Here is a 17,346-nt window from a genome sequence, read left to right on the forward strand (position 1 = left end):
AAACTGATAGATGCTTATCCCTTATGAAATGCAATGTTTTCTGCAATGCTGTAAGACAGTTTTTAATGTGTTAAAAGTTAAATGCACAAAAACTTATGTTAGGACTTCAATGTTCAAGATTGTCAGTTTACAGCTTTCTGAGTCCAGTAATGTTGAAATAGTGCTTCTGTTCAAATGAAGTGAAATCTTGCCCAAATCTGCTCAAAAGCTTGTCTCTCTATTAGAGAAAGCTGTTTCATTCAATATTCAGTGCAAATCTTGCCAAACTGAAACATGCTTATGTCTTATGAAATAAAATGTTTTCTGTAATGCTGTAAGACAGTTTTTAATGTGTTAGAAGTTATATACACAAAAACTAATGTTAGGACTTCAATGATCAAGATTGTCAGTTTACAGCTTTCTGAGTCCAGTAATGTTGAAATAAGTGCTTCTGTTCAAATGAAGTGAAATCAAGCACAAATCTGCTCAAAAGCTTTTCTCTCTATTAGAGAAAGCTGTTTCATTCAGTATTCAGTGCAAATCTTGCCAAACTGAAAGATGTTTATGCCTTATGAAATACAATGTTTTCTGCAATGCTGTAAGACAGTTTTTAATGTGTTAGAAGTTATATGCACAAAAACTTATGTTAGGACTTCAATGATCAAGATTGTCAGTTTACAGCTTTCTGAGTCCAGTAATGTTGAAATAGTGCTTCTGTTCAAATGAAGTGAAATCTAGCCCAAATCTGCTCAAAAGCTTGTCTCTCTATTGGAGAAAGCTGTTTCATTCAGTATTCAGTGCAAATCTTGCCAAACTGATAGATGCTTATCCCTTATGAAATGCAATGTTTTCTGCAATGCTGTAAGACAGTTTTTAATGTGTTAAAAGTTAAATGCACAAAAACTTATGTTAGGACTTCAATGTTCAAGATTGTCAGTTTACAGCTTTCTGAGTCCAGTAATGTTGAAATAGTGCTTCTGTTCAAATGAAGTGAAATCTTGCCCAAATCTGCTCAAAAGCTTGTCTCTCTATTAGAGAAAGCTGTTTCATTCAATATTCAGTGCAAATCTTGCCAAACTGAAACATGCTTATGTCTTATGAAATAAAATGTTTTCTGCAATGCTGTAAGACAGTTTTTAATGTGTTAGAAGTTATATACACAAAAACTAATGTTAGGACTTCAATGATCAAGATTGTCAGTTTACAGCTTTCTGAGTCCAGTAATGTTGAAATAGTGCTTCTGTTCAAATGAAGTAAAATCAAGCCCAAATCTGCTCAAAAGCTTTTCTCTCTATTAGATCAAGCTCTTTCATTCAGTATTCAGTGCAAATCTTGCCAAACGGATAGATGCTTATGCCTTATAAAATACAATGTTTTCTGCAAAGCTGTAAGACAGTTTTTAATGTGTTAGAAGTTATATGCACAAAAACTTATATTAGTACTTCAATGATCAAGATTGTCAGTTTACAGCTTTCTGAGTCCAGTAATGTTGAAATAAGTGCTTCTGTTCAAATGAAGTAAAATCAAGCCCAAATCTGCTCAAAAGCTTGTCTCTCTATTAGAGAAAGCTGTTTCATTCAATATTCAGTGCAAATCTTGCCAAACTGAAACATGCTTATGTCTTATGAAATAAAAATGTTTTCTGCAATGCTGTAAGACAGTTTTTAATGTGTTAGAAGTTATATGCTCAAAAACTAATGTTAGGACTTCAATGATCAAGATTGTCAGTTTACAGCTTTCTGAGTCCAGTAATGTTGAAATAGTGCTTCTGTTCAAATGAAGTAAAATCAAGCCCAAATCTGCTCAAAAGCTTTTCTCTCTATTAGAGAAAGCTGTTTCATTCAGTATTCAGTGCAAATCTTGCCAAACTGAAAGATGTTTATGCCTTATGAAATACAATGTTTTCTGCAATGCTGTAAGACAGTTTTTAATGTGTTAGAAGTTATATGCACAAAAACTTATGTTAGGACTTCAATGATCAAGATTGTCAGTTTACAGCTTTCTGAGTCCAGTAATGTTGAAATAGTGCTTCTATTCAAATGAAGTGAAATCTAGCCCAAATCTGCTCAAAAGCTTGTCTCTCTATTAGAGAAAGCTGTTTCATTCAGTATTCAGTGCAAATCTTGCCAAACTGATAGATGCTTATGCCTTATGAAATGCAATGTTTTCTGCAATGCTGTAAGACAGTTTTTAATGTGTTAAAAGTTAAATGCACAAAAACTTATGTTAGGACTTCAATGTTCAAGATTGTCAGTTTACAGCTTTCTGAGTCCAGTAATGTTGAAATAGTGCTTCTGTTCAAATGAAGTGAAATCTTGCCCAAATCTGCTCAAAAGCTTGTCTCTCTATTAGAGAAAGCTGTTTCATTCAATATTCAGTGCAAATCTTGCCAAACTGAAACATGATTATGTCTTATGAAATAAAATGTTTTCTGCAATGCTGTAAGACAGTTTTTAATGTGTTAGAAGTTATATACACAAAAACTAATGTTAGGACTTCAATGATCAAGATTGTCAGTTTACAGCTTTCTGAGTCCAGTAATGTTGAAATAGTGCTTCTGTTCAAATGAAGTGAAATCAAGCCCAAATCTGCTCAAAAGCTTTTCTCTCTATTAGATAAAGCTGTTTCATTCAGTATTCAGTGCAAATCTTGCCAAACGGATAGATGCTTATGCCTTATGAAATACAATGTTTTCTGCAAAGCTGTAAGACAGTTTTTAATGTGTTAGAAGTTATATGCACAAAAACTTATGTTAGGACTTCAATGATCAATATTGTCAGTTTACAGCTTTCTGAGTCCAGTAATGTTGAAATAGTGCTTCTGTTCAAATGAAGTGAAATCAAGCCCAAATCTGCTCAAAAAGCTTGTCTCTCTATTAGAGAAAGCTGTTTCATTCAATATTCAGTGCAAATCTTGCCAAACTGAAACATGCTTATGTCTTATGAAATAAAATGTTTTCTGCAATGCTGTAAGACAGTTTTTAATGTGTTAGAAGTTATATACACAAAAACTAATGTTAGGACTTCAATGATCAAGATTGTCAGTTTACAGCTTTCTGAGTCCAGTAATGCTGAAATAGTGCTTCTGTTCAAATGAAGTGAAATCTAGCCCAAATCTGCTCAAAAGCTTGTCTCTCTATTAGAGAAAGCTGTTTCATTCAATATTCAGTGCAAATCTTGCCAAACTGAAACATGCTTATGTCTTATGAAATAAAATGTTTTCTGCAATGCTGTAAGACAGCTTTTAATGTGTTAGAAGTTATATGCACAAAAACTTATGTTAGGACTTCAATGATCAAGATTGTCAGTTTACAGCTTTCTGAGTCCAGTAATGTTGAAATAGTGCTTCTATTCAAATGAAGTGAAATCTAGCCCAAATCTGCTCAAAAGCTTGTCTCTCTATTAGAGAAAGCTGTTTCATTCAGTATTCAGTGCAAATCTTGCCAAACGGATAGATGCTTATGCCTTATGAAATACAATGTTTTCTGCAAAGCTGTAAGACAGTTTTTAATGTGTTAGAAGTTATATGCACAAAAACTTATATTAGTACTTCAATGATCAAGATTGTCAGTTTACAGCTTTCTGAGTCCAGTAATGTTGAAATAAGTGCTTCTGTTCAAATGAAGTGAAATCAAGCCCAAATCTGCTCAAAAGCTTGTCTCTCTATTAGAGAAAGCTGTTTCATTCAATATTCAGTGCAAATCTTGCCAATCTGAAACATGCTTATGTCTTATGAAATAAAAATGTTTTCTGCAATGCTGTAAGACAGTTTTTAATGTGTTAGAAGTTATATGCTCAAAAACTAATGTTAGGACTTCAATGATCAAGATTGTCAGTTTACAGCTTTCTGAGTCCAGTAATGTTGAAATAAGTGCTTCTGTTCAAATGAAGTGAAATCAAGCACAAATCTGCTCAAAAGCTTTTCTCTCTATTAGAGAAAGCTGTTTCATTCAGTATTCAGTGCAAATCTTGCCAAACTGAAAGATGTTTATGCCTTATGAAATACTATGTTTTCTGCAATGCTGTAAGACAGTTTTTAATGTGTTAGAAGTTATATACACAAAAACTAATGTTAGGACTTCAATGATCAAGATTGTCAGTTTACAGCTTTCTGAGTCCAGTAATGCTGAAATAGTGCTTCTGTTCAAATGAAGTGAAATCTAGCCCAAATCTGCTCAAAAGCTTGTCTCTCTATTAGAGAAAGCTGTTTCATTCAATATTCAGTGCAAATCTTGCCACACGGATAGATGCTTATGCCTTATGAAATACAATGTTTTCTGCAAAGCTGTAAGACAGTTTTTAATGTGTTAGAAGTTATATGCACAAAAACTTATGTTAGGACTTCAATGATCAAGATTGTCAGTTTACAGCTTTCTGAGTCCAGTAATGTTGAAATAGTGCTTCTGTTCAAATGAAGTGAAATCAAGCCCAAATCTGCTCAAAAGCTTTTCTCTTTATTAGAGAAAGCTGTTTCATTCAGTATTCAGTGCAAATCTTGCCAAACTGATAGATGCTTATGCCATATGAAATACAATGTTTTCTGCAATGCTGTAAGACAGTTTTTAATGTGTTAGAAGTTATATGCACAAAAACTTATGTTAGGACTTCAATGATCAAGATTGTCAGTTTACAGCTTTCTGAGTCCAGTAATGTTGAAATAGTGCCTCTGTTCAAATGAAGTGAAATCTAGCCCAAATCTGCTCAAAAGTTTGTCTCTCTAATAGAGAAAGCTGTTTCATTCAGTATTCAGTGCAAATCTTGCCAAACTGAAAGATGCTTATGCCATATGAAATACTATGTTTTCTGCAATGCTGTAAGACAGTTTTTAATGTGTTAGAAGTTATATGCACAAAAACTTATGTTAGGACTTCAATGATCAAGATTGTCAGTTTACAGCTTTCTGAGTCCAGTAATGTTGAAATAGTGCTTCTGTTAAAATGAAGTGAAATCTAGCCCAAATCTGTTCAAAAGCTTGTCTCTCTAATAGAGAAAGCTGTTTCATTCAGTATTCAGTGCAAATCTTGCCAAACTGAAAGATGCTTTTGCCATATGAAATACTATGTTTTCTGCAATGCTGTAAGACAGTTTTTAATGTGTTAGAAGTTATATGCACAAAAACTTATGATAGGACTTCAATGATCAAGATTGTCAGTTTACAGCATTCTGAGTCCAGTAATGTTGAAATAGTGCATCTGTTCAAATGAAGTGAAGTCAAGCCCAAATCTGCTCAAAAGCTTTTCTCTCTATTAGAGAAAGCTGTTTCATTCAGTATTCAGTGCAAATCTTGCCAAACTGAAACATGCTTATGTCTTATGAAATAAAAATGTTTTCTGCAATGCTGTAAGACAGTTTTTAATGTGTTAGAAGTTATATGCACAAAAACTTATATTAGTACTTCAATGATCAAGATTGTCAGTTTACAGCTTTCTGAGTCCAGTAATGTTGAAATAAGTGCTTCTGTTCAAATGAAGTGAAATCAAGCCCAAATCTGCTCAAAAGCTTGTCTCTCTTTTAGAGAAAGCTGTTTCATTCAATATTCAGTGCAAATCTTGCCAATCTGAAACATGCTTATGTCTTATGAAATAAAAATGTTTTCTGCAATGCTGTAAGACCGTTTTTAATGTGTTAGAAGTTATATGCTCAAAAACTAATGTTAGGACTTCAATGATCAAGATTGTCAGTTTACAGCTTTCTGAGTCCAGTAATGTTGAAATAGTGCTTCTGTTCAAATGAAGTGAAATCAAGCCCAAATCTGCTCAAAAGCTTTTCTCTCTATTAGAGAAAGCTGTTTCATTCAGTATTCAGTGCAAATCTTGCCAAACTGAAAGATGTTTATGCCTTATGAAATACAATGTTTTCTGCAATGCTGTAAGACAGTTTTTAATGTGTTAGAAGTTATATGCACAAAAACTTATGTTAGGACTTCAATGATCAAGATTGTCAGTTTACAGCTTTCTGAGTCCAGTAATGTTGAAATAGTGCCTCTGTTCAAATGAAGTGAAATCTAACCCAAATCTGCTCAAAAGCTTGTCTCTCTAATAGAGAAAGCTGTTTCATTCAGTATTCAGTGCAAATCTTGCCAAACTGAAAGATGCTTATGCCATATGAAATACTATGTTTTCTGCAATGCTGTAAGACAGTTTTTAATGTGTTAGAAGTTATATGCACAAAAACTTATGTTAGGACTTCAATGATCAAGATTGTCAGTTTACAGCTTTCTGAGTCCAGTAATGTTGAAATAGTGCCTCTGTTCAAATGAAGTGAAATATAGCCCAAATCTGCTCAAAAGCTTGTCTCTCTAATAGAGAAAGCTGTTTCATTCAGTATTCAGTGCAAATCTTGCCAAACTGAAAGATGCTTATGCCTTATGAAATACAATGTTTTCTGCAATGCTGTAAGACTTTTTTTAATGTGTTAGAAGTTATATGCACAAAAAGTTATGTTAGGACTTCAATGATCAAGATTGTCAGTTTACAGCTTTCTGAGTCCAGTAATGTTGAAATAGTGCATCTGTTCAAATGAAGTGAAATCAAGCCCAAATCTGCTCAAAAGCTTTTCTCTCTTTTAGAGAAAGCTGTTTCATTCAGTATTCAGTGCAAATCTTGCCAAACTGAAAGATGCTTATGCCTTATGAAATACAATGTTTTCTGCAATGCTGTAAGACAGTTTTTAATGTGTTAGAAGTTATATGCACAAAAACTTATGTTAGGACTTCAATGATCAAGATTGTCAGTTTACAGCTTTCTGAGTCCAGTAATGTTGAAATAGTGCCTCTGTTCAAATGAAGTGAAATCAAGCCCAAATCTGCTCAAAAGCTTTTCTCTCTATTAGAGAAAGCTGTTTCATTCAGTATTCAGTGCAAATCTTGACAAACTGAAAGATGCTTATGCCATATGAAATACTATGTTTTCTGCAATGCTGTAAGACAGTTTTTAATGTGTTAGAAGTTATATGCACAAAAACTTATGTTAGGACTTCAATGATCAAGATTGTCAGTTTACAGCTTTCTGAGTCCAGTAATGTTGAAATAGTGCATCTGTTCAAATGAAGTGAAATCAAGCCCAAATCTGCTCAAAAGCTTTTCTCTCTAGTAGAGAAAGCTGTTTCATTCAGTATTCAGTGCAAATCTTGCCAAACTGAAAGATGCTTATGCCTTATGAAATACAATGTTTTCTGCAATGCTGTAAGACAGTTTTTAATGAGTTAGAAGTTATATGCACAAAAACTTATGTTAGGACTTCAATGATCAAGATTGTCAGTTTACAGCTTTCTGAGTCCAGTAATTTTGAAATAGTGCCTCTGTTCAAATGAAGTGAAATCAAGCCCAAATCTGCTCAAAAGCTTTTCTCTCTATTAGAGAAAGCTGTTTCATTCAGTATTCAGTGCAAATCTTGCCAAACTGAAAGATGTTTATGCCTTATGAAATACAATGTTTTCTGCAATGCTGTAAGACAGTTTTTAATGTGTTAGAAGTTATATGCTCAAAAACTAATGTTTGGACTTCAATGATCAAGATTGTCAGTTTACAGCTTTCTGAGTCCAGTAATGTTGAAATAGTGCCTCTGTTCAAATGAAGTGAAATCAAGCCCAAATCTGCTCAAAAGCTTTTCTCTCTATTAGAGAAAGCTGTTTCATTCAGTATTCAGTACAAATCTTGACAAACTGAAAGATGCTTATGCCATATGAAATACAATGTTTTCTTCAATGCTGTAAGACAGTTTTTAATGTGTTAGAAGTTATATGCACAAAAACTTATGTTAGGACTTCAATGATCAAGATTGTCAGTTTACAGCTTTCTGAGTCCAGTAATGTTGAAATAGTGCATCTGTTCAAATGAAGTGAAATCAAGCCCAAATCTGCTCAAAAGCTTTTCTCTCTATTAGAGAAAGCTGTTTCATTCAGTATTCAGTGCAAATCTTGCCAAACTGAAAGATGCTTATGCCTTATGAAATACAATGTTTTCTGCAATGCTGTAAGACAGTTTTTAATGTGTTAGAAGTTATATGCACAAAAACTTATGTTAGGACTTCAATGACCAAGATTGTCAGTTTACAGCTTTCTGAGTCCAGTAATGTTGAAATAGTGCATCTGTTCAAATGAAGTGAAATCAAGCCCAAATCTGCTCAAAAGCTTTTCTCTCTATTAGAGAAAGCTGTTTCATTCAGTATTCAGTGCAAATCTTGCCAAACTGAAAGATGCTTATGCCTTATGAAATACAATGTTTTCTGCAATGCTGTAAGACAGTTTTTAATGTGTTAGAAGTTATATGCACAAAAACTTATGTTAGGACTTCAATGATCAAGATTGTCAGTTTACAGCTTTCTGAGTCCAGTAATGTTGAAATAGTGCCTCTGTTCAAATGAAGTGAAATCAAGCCCAAATCTGCTCAAAAGCTTTTCTCTCTATTAGAGAAAGCTGTTTCATTCAGTATTCAGTGCAAATCTTGACAAACTGAAAGATGCTTATGCCATATGAAATACTATGTTTTCTGCAATGCTGTAAGACAGTTTTTAATGTGTTAGAAGTTATATGCACAAAAACTTATGTTAGGACTTCAATGATCAAGATTGTCAGTTTACAGCTTTCTGAGTCCAGTAATGTAAATAGTGCCTCTGTTCAAATGAAGTGAAATCTAGCCCAAATCTGCTCAAAAGCTTGTCTCTCTAATAGAGAAAGCTGTTTCATTCAATATTCAGTGCAAATCTTGCCAAACTGAAAGATGCTTATGCCATATGAAATACTATGTTTTCTGCAATGCTGTAAGACAGTTTTTAATGTGTTAGAAGTTATATGCACAAAAACTTATGTTAGGACTTCAATGATCAAGATTGTCAGTTTACAGCTTTCTGAGTCCAGTAATGTTGAAATAGTGCATCTGTTCAAATGAAGTGAAATCAAGCCCAAATCTGCTCAAAAGCTTTTCTCTCTAGTAGAGAAAGCTGTTTCATTCAGTATTCAGTGCAAATCTTGCCAAACTGAAAGATGCTTATGCCTTATGAAATACAATGTTTTCTGCAATGCTGTAAGACAGTTTTTAATGAGTTAGAAGTTATATGCACAAAAACTTATGTTAGGACTTCAATGATCAAGATTGTCAGTTTACAGCTTTCTGAGTCCAGTAATTTTGAAATAGTGCCTCTGTTCAAATGAAGTGAAATCAAGCCCAAATCTGCTCAAAAGCTTTTCTCTCTATTAGAGAAAGCTGTTTCATTCAGTATTCAGTGCAAATCTTGCCAAACTGAAAGATGTTTATGCCTTATGAAATACAATGTTTTCTGCAATGCTGTAAGACAGTTTTTAATGTGTTAGAAGTTATATGCTCAAAAACTAATGTTTGGACTTCAATGATCAAGATTGTCAGTTTACAGCTTTCTGAGTCCAGTAATGTTGAAATAGTGCCTCTGTTCAAATGAAGTGAAATCAAGCCCAAATCTGCTCAAAAGCTTTTCTCTCTATTAGAGAAAGCTGTTTCATTCAGTATTCAGTACAAATCTTGACAAACTGAAAGATGCTTATGCCATATGAAATACAATGTTTTCTTCAATGCTGTAAGACAGTTTTTAATGTGTTAGAAGTTATATGCACAAAAACTTATGTTAGGACTTCAATGATCAAGATTGTCAGTTTACAGCTTTCTGAGTCCAGTAATGTTGAAATAGTGCATCTGTTCAAATGAAGTGAAATCAAGCCCAAATCTGCTCAAAAGCTTTTCTCTCTATTAGAGAAAGCTGTTTCATTCAGTATTCAGTGCAAATCTTGCCAAACTGAAAGATGCTTATGCCTTATGAAATACAATGTTTTCTGCAATGCTGTAAGACAGTTTTTAATGTGTTAGAAGTTATATGCACAAAAACTTATGTTAGGACTTCAATGACCAAGATTGTCAGTTTACAGCTTTCTGAGTCCAGTAATGTTGAAATAGTGCATCTGTTCAAATGAAGTGAAATCAAGCCCAAATCTGCTCAAAAGCTTTTCTCTCTATTAGAGAAAGCTGTTTCATTCAGTATTCAGTGCAAATCTTGCCAAACTGAAAGATGCTTATGCCTTATGAAATACAATGTTTTCTGCAATGCTGTAAGACAGTTTTTAATGTGTTAGAAGTTATATGCACAAAAACTTATGTTAGGACTTCAATGATCAAGATTGTCAGTTTACAGCTTTCTGAGTCCAGTAATGTTGAAATAGTGCCTCTGTTCAAATGAAGTGAAATCAAGCCCAAATCTGCTCAAAAGCTTTTCTCTCTATTAGAGAAAGCTGTTTCATTCAGTATTCAGTGCAAATCTTGACAAACTGAAAGATGCTTATGCCATATGAAATACTATGTTTTCTGCAATGCTGTAAGACAGTTTTTAATGTGTTAGAAGTTATATGCACAAAAACTTATGTTAGGACTTCAATGATCAAGATTGTCAGTTTACAGCTTTCTGAGTCCAGTAATGTTGAAATAGTGCATCTGTTCAAATGAAGTGAAATCAAGCCCAAATCTGCTCAAAAGCTTTTCTCTCTAGTAGAGAAAGCTGTTTCATTCAGTATTCAGTGCAAATCTTGCCAAACTGAAAGATGCTTATGCCTTATGAAATACAATGTTTTCTGCAATGCTGTAAGACAGTTTTTAATGTGTTAGAAGTTATATGCACAAAAACTTATGTTAGGACTTCAATGATCAAGATTGTCAGTTTACAGCTTTCTGAGTCCAGTAATTTTGAAATAGTGCCTCTGTTCAAATGAAGTGAAATCAAGCCCAAATCTGCTCAAAAGCTTTTCTCTCTATTAGAGAAAGCTGTTTCATTCAGTATTCAGTGCAAATCTTGCCAAACTGAAAGATGTTTATGCCTTATGAAATACAATGTTTTCTGCAATGCTGTAAGACAGTTTTTAATGTGTTAGAAGTTATATGCTCAAAAACTAATGTTTGGACTTCAATGATCAAGATTGTCAGTTTACAGCTTTCTGAGTCCAGTAATGTTGAAATAGTGCTTATGTTCAAATGAAGTGAAATCAAGCCCAAATCTGCTCAAAAGCTTGTCTCTCTATTAGAGAAAGCTGTTTCATTCAATATTCAGTGCAAATCTTGCCAAACTGAAACATGCTTATGTCTTATGAAATAAAATGTTTTCTGCAATGCTGTAAGACAGTTTTTAATGTGTTAGAAGTTATATGCACAAAAACTTATGTTAGGACTTCAATGATCAAGATTGTCAGTTTACAGCTTTCTGAGTCCAGTAATGTTGAAATAGTGCATCTGTTCAAATGAAGTGAAATCTAGCCCAAATCTGCTCAAAAGCTTGTCTCTCTAATAGAGAAAGCTGTTTCATTCAGTATTCAGTGCAAATCTTGCCAAACTGAAAGATGCTCATGCCATATGAAATACTATGTTTTCTGCAATGCTGTAAGACAGTTTTTAATGTGTTAGAAGTTATATGCACAAAAACTTATGTTAGGACTTCAATGACCAAGATTGTCAGTTTACAGCTTTCTGAGTCCAGTAATGTTGAAATAGTGCATCTGTTCAAATGAAGTGAAATCAAGCCCAAATCTGCTCAAAAGCTTTTCTCTCTATTAGAGAAAGCTGTTTCATTCAGTATTCAGTGCAAATCTTGCCAAACTGAAAGATGCTTATGCCTTATGAAATACAATGTTTTCTGCAATGCTGTAAGACTTTTTTTAATGTGTTAGAAGTTATATGCACAAAAAGTTATGTTAGGACTTCAATGATCAAGATTGTCAGTTTACAGCTTTCTGAGTCCAGTAATGTTGAAATAGTGCATCTGTTCAAATGAAGTGAAATCAAGCCCAAATCTGCTCAAAAGCTTTTCTCTCTTTTAGAGAAAGCTGTTTCATTCAGTATTCAGTGCAAATCTTGCCAAACTGAAAGATGCTTATGCCTTATGAAATACAATGTTTTCTGCAATGCTGTAAGACAGTTTTTAATGTGTTAGAAGTTATATGCACAAAAACTTATGTTAGGACTTCAATGATCAAGATTGTCAGTTTACAGCTTTCTGAGTCCAGTAATGTTGAAATAGTGCCTCTGTTCAAATGAAGTGAAATCAAGCCCAAATCTGCTCAAAAGCTTTTCTCTCTATTAGAGAAAGCTGTTTCATTCAGTATTCAGTGCAAATCTTGACAAACTGAAAGATGCTTATGCCATATGAAATACTATGTTTTCTGCAATGCTGTAAGACAGTTTTTAATGTGTTAGAAGTTATATGCACAAAAACTTATGTTAGGACTTCAATGATCAAGATTGTCAGTTTACAGCTTTCTGAGTCCAGTAATGTTGAAATAGTGCATCTGTTCAAATGAAGTGAAATCAAGCCCAAATCTGCTCAAAAGCTTTTCTCTCTAGTAGAGAAAGCTGTTTCATTCAGTATTCAGTGCAAATCTTGCCAAACTGAAAGATGCTTATGCCTTATGAAATACAATGTTTTCTGCAATGCTGTAAGACAGTTTTTAATGAGTTAGAAGTTATATGCACAAAAACTTATGTTAGGACTTCAATGATCAAGATTGTCAGTTTACAGCTTTCTGAGTCCAGTAATTTTGAAATAGTGCCTCTGTTCAAATGAAGTGAAATCAAGCCCAAATCTGCTCAAAAGCTTTTCTCTCTATTAGAGAAAGCTGTTTCATTCAGTATTCAGTGCAAATCTTGCCAAACTGAAAGATGTTTATGCCTTATGAAATACAATGTTTTCTGCAATGCTGTAAGACAGTTTTTAATGTGTTAGAAGTTATATGCTCAAAAACTAATGTTTGGACTTCAATGATCAAGATTGTCAGTTTACAGCTTTCTGAGTCCAGTAATGTTGAAATAGTGCCTCTGTTCAAATGAAGTGAAATCAAGCCCAAATCTGCTCAAAAGCTTTTCTCTCTATTAGAGAAAGCTGTTTCATTCAGTATTCAGTACAAATCTTGACAAACTGAAAGATGCTTATGCCATATGAAATACAATGTTTTCTTCAATGCTGTAAGACAGTTTTTAATGTGTTAGAAGTTATATGCACAAAAACTTATGTTAGGACTTCAATGATCAAGATTGTCAGTTTACAGCTTTCTGAGTCCAGTAATGTTGAAATAGTGCATCTGTTCAAATGAAGTGAAATCAAGCCCAAATCTGCTCAAAAGCTTTTCTCTCTATTAGAGAAAGCTGTTTCATTCAGTATTCAGTGCAAATCTTGCCAAACTGAAAGATGCTTATGCCTTATGAAATACAATGTTTTCTGCAATGCTGTAAGACAGTTTTTAATGTGTTAGAAGTTATATGCACAAAAACTTATGTTAGGACTTCAATGACCAAGATTGTCAGTTTACAGCTTTCTGAGTCCAGTAATGTTGAAATAGTGCATCTGTTCAAATGAAGTGAAATCAAGCCCAAATCTGCTCAAAAGCTTTTCTCTCTATTAGAGAAAGCTGTTTCATTCAGTATTCAGTGCAAATCTTGCCAAACTGAAAGATGCTTATGCCTTATGAAATACAATGTTTTCTGCAATGCTGTAAGACAGTTTTTAATGTGTTAGAAGTTATATGCACAAAAACTTATGTTAGGACTTCAATGATCAAGATTGTCAGTTTACAGCTTTCTGAGTCCAGTAATGTTGAAATAGTGCCTCTGTTCAAATGAAGTGAAATCAAGCCCAAATCTGCTCAAAAGCTTTTCTCTCTATTAGAGAAAGCTGTTTCATTCAGTATTCAGTGCAAATCTTGACAAACTGAAAGATGCTTATGCCATATGAAATACTATGTTTTCTGCAATGCTGTAAGACAGTTTTTAATGTGTTAGAAGTTATATGCACAAAAACTTATGTTAGGACTTCAATGATCAAGATTGTCAGTTTACAGCTTTCTGAGTCCAGTAATGTTGAAATAGTGCATCTGTTCAAATGAAGTGAAATCAAGCCCAAATCTGCTCAAAAGCTTTTCTCTCTAGTAGAGAAAGCTGTTTCATTCAGTATTCAGTGCAAATCTTGCCAAACTGAAAGATGCTTATGCCTTATGAAATACAATGTTTTCTGCAATGCTGTAAGACAGTTTTTAATGTGTTAGAAGTTATATGCACAAAAACTTATGTTAGGACTTCAATGATCAAGATTGTCAGTTTACAGCTTTCTGAGTCCAGTAATTTTGAAATAGTGCCTCTGTTCAAATGAAGTGAAATCAAGCCCAAATCTGCTCAAAAGCTTTTCTCTCTATTAGAGAAAGCTGTTTCATTCAGTATTCAGTGCAAATCTTGCCAAACTGAAAGATGTTTATGCCTTATGAAATACAATGTTTTCTGCAATGCTGTAAGACAGTTTTTAATGTGTTAGAAGTTATATGCTCAAAAACTAATGTTTGGACTTCAATGATCAAGATTGTCAGTTTACAGCTTTCTGAGTCCAGTAATTTTGAAATAGTGCCTCTGTTCAAATGAAGTGAAATCAAGCCCAAATCTGCTCAAAAGCTTTTCTCTCTATTAGAGAAAGCTGTTTCATTCAGTATTCAGTGCAAATCTTGCCAAACTGAAAGATGCTCATGCCATATGAAATACTATGTTTTCTGCAATGCTGTAAGACAGTTTTTAATGTGTTAGAAGTTATATGCACAAAAACTTATGTTAGGACTTCAATGATCAAGATTGTCAGTTTACAGCTTTCTGAGTCCAGTAATGTTGAAATAGTGCCTCTGTTCAAATGAAGTGAAATCTAGCCCAAATCTGCTCAAAAGCTTGTCTCTCTAATAGAGAAAGCTGTTTCATTAAATATTCAGTGCAAATCTTGCCAAACTGAAAGATGCTTATGCCTTATGAAATACAATGTTTTCTGCAATGCTGTAAGACAGTTTTTAATGTGTTAGAAGTTATATGCACAAAAACTTATGTTAGGACTTCAGTGATCAAGATTGTCAGTTTACAGCTTTCTGAGTCCAGTAATGTTGAAATAGTGCCTCTGTTCAAATGAAGTGAAATCAAGCCCAAATCTGCTCAAAAGCTGTTCTCTCTATTAGTGAAAGCTGTTTCATTCAATATTCAGTGCAAATCTTGCCAAACTGAAAGATGCTTATGCCTTATGAAATACAATGTTTTCTGCAATGCTGTAAGACAGTTTTTAATGTGTTAGAAGTTATATGCACAAAAACTTATGTTAGGACTTCAATGATCAAGATTGTCAGTTTACAGCTTTCTGAGTCCAGTAATGTTGAAATAGTGCATCTGTTCAAATGAAGTGAAATCAAGCCCAAATCTGCTCAACAGCTTTTCTCTCTATTAGAGAAAGCTGTTTCATTCAGTGTTCAGTGCAAATCTTGCCAAACTGAAAGATGCTTATGCCTTATGAAATACAATGTTTTCTGCAATGCTGTAAGACAGTTTTTAATGTGTTAGAAGTTATATGCACAAAAACTTATGTTAGGACTTCAATGATCAAGATTGTCAGTTTACAGCTTTCTGAGTCCAGTAATGTTGAAATAGTGCCTCTGTTCAAATGAAGTGAAATCTAGCCCAAATCTGCTCAAAAGCTTGTCTCTCTAATAGAGAAAGCTGTTTCATTAAATATTCAGTGCAAATCTTGCCAAACTGAAAGATGCTTATGCCTTATGAAATACAATGTTTTCTGCAATGCTGTAAGACAGTTTTTAATGTGTTAGAAGTTATATGCACAAAAACTTATGTTAGGACTTCAGTGATCAAGATTGTCAGTTTACAGCTTTCTGAGTCCAGTAATGTTGAAATAGTGCCTCTGTTCAAATGAAGTGAAATCAAGCCCAAATCTGCTCAAAAGCTGTTCTCTCTATTAGTGAAAGCTGTTTCATTCAATATTCAGTGCAAATCTTGCCAAACTGAAAGATGCTTATGCCTTATGAAATACAATGTTTTCTGCAATGCTGTAAGACAGTTTTTAATGTGTTAGAAGTTATATGCACAAAAACTTATGTTAGGACTTCAATGATCAAGATTGTCAGTTTACAGCTTTCTGAGTCCAGTAATGTTGAAATAGTGCCTCTGTTCAAATGAAGTGAAATCAAGCCCAAATCTGCTCAAAAGCTTGTCTCTCTAATAGAGAAAGCTGTTTCATTCAATATTCAGTGCAAATCTTGCCAAACTGAAAGATGCTTATGCCTTATGAAATACTATGTTTTCTGCAATGCTGTAAGACAGTTTTTAATGTGTTAGAAGTTATATGCACAAAAACTTATGTTAGGACTTCAATGATCAAGATTGTCAGTTTACAGCTTTCTGAGTCCAGTAATGTAAATAGTGCCTCTGTTCAAATGAAGTGAAATCTAGCCCAAATCTGCTCAAAAGCTTGTCTCTCTAATAGAGAAAGCTGTTTCATTCAATATTCAGTGCAAATCTTGCCAAACTGAAAGATGCTTATGCCTTATGAAATACAATGTTTTCTGCAATGCTGTAAGACAGTTTTTAATGTGTTAGAAGTTATATGCACAAAAACTTATGTTAGGACTTCAATGATCAAGATTGTCAGTTTACAGCTTTCTGAGTCCAGTAATGTTGAAATAGTGCCTCTGTTCAAATGAAGTGAAATATAACCCAAATCTGCTCAAAAGCTTTTCTCTCTATTAGAGAAAGCTGTTTCATTCAGTATTCAGTGCAAATCTTGCCAAATTGAAAGATGCTTATGCCATATGAAATACAATGTTTTCTGCAATGCTGTAAGACAGTTTTTAATGTGTTAGAAGTTATATGCACAAAAACTTATCTTAGGACTTCAATGATCAAGATTGTCAGTTTTACAGCTTTCTGAGTCCAGTAATGTTGAAATAGTGCCTCTGTTCAAATGAAGTGAAATCAAGCCCAAATCTGCTCAAAAGCTTTTCTCTCTATTAGAGAAAGCTGTTTCATTCAGTATTCAGTGCAAATCTTGCCAAACTGAAAGATGCTTATGCCATATGAAATACTATGTTTTCTGCAATGCTGTAAGACAGTTTTTAATGTGTTAGAAGTTATATGCACAAAAACTTATGTTAGGACTTCAATGATCAAGATTGTCAGTTTACAGCTTTCTGAGTCCAGTAATGTTGAAATAGTGCCTCTGTTCAAATGAAGTGAAATATAGCCCAAATCTGCTCAAAAGCTTTTCTCTCTATTAGAGAAAGCTGTTTCATTCAGTATTCAGTGCAAATCTTGCCAAACTGAAAGATGCTTATGCCATATGAAATACAATGTTCCTCTTCGGGAACTCGAGCTGCGTCGATCGCATTTGGGGAACGCCTTTGGCAAGAACAACTCTGAATATCGTGTGCAATCAGTTCAATGGAAGAGCGTGACGTCACGGACGGGGTGACGTAGCGACCAGGAAGCTATAAAGGCACGTGCCACGCAGCTGGCTTCAGCTTCGCGTCTTTCAGCAAGCGCTCTGTGTGTGCATGTTCA

The sequence above is a fragment of the Carassius gibelio genome, chromosome A12 (genome assembly GCF_023724105.1).
Source record: "Carassius gibelio isolate Cgi1373 ecotype wild population from Czech Republic chromosome A12, carGib1.2-hapl.c, whole genome shotgun sequence".
In the NCBI taxonomy this organism is placed as follows: domain Eukaryota; kingdom Metazoa; phylum Chordata; class Actinopteri; order Cypriniformes; family Cyprinidae; genus Carassius; species Carassius gibelio.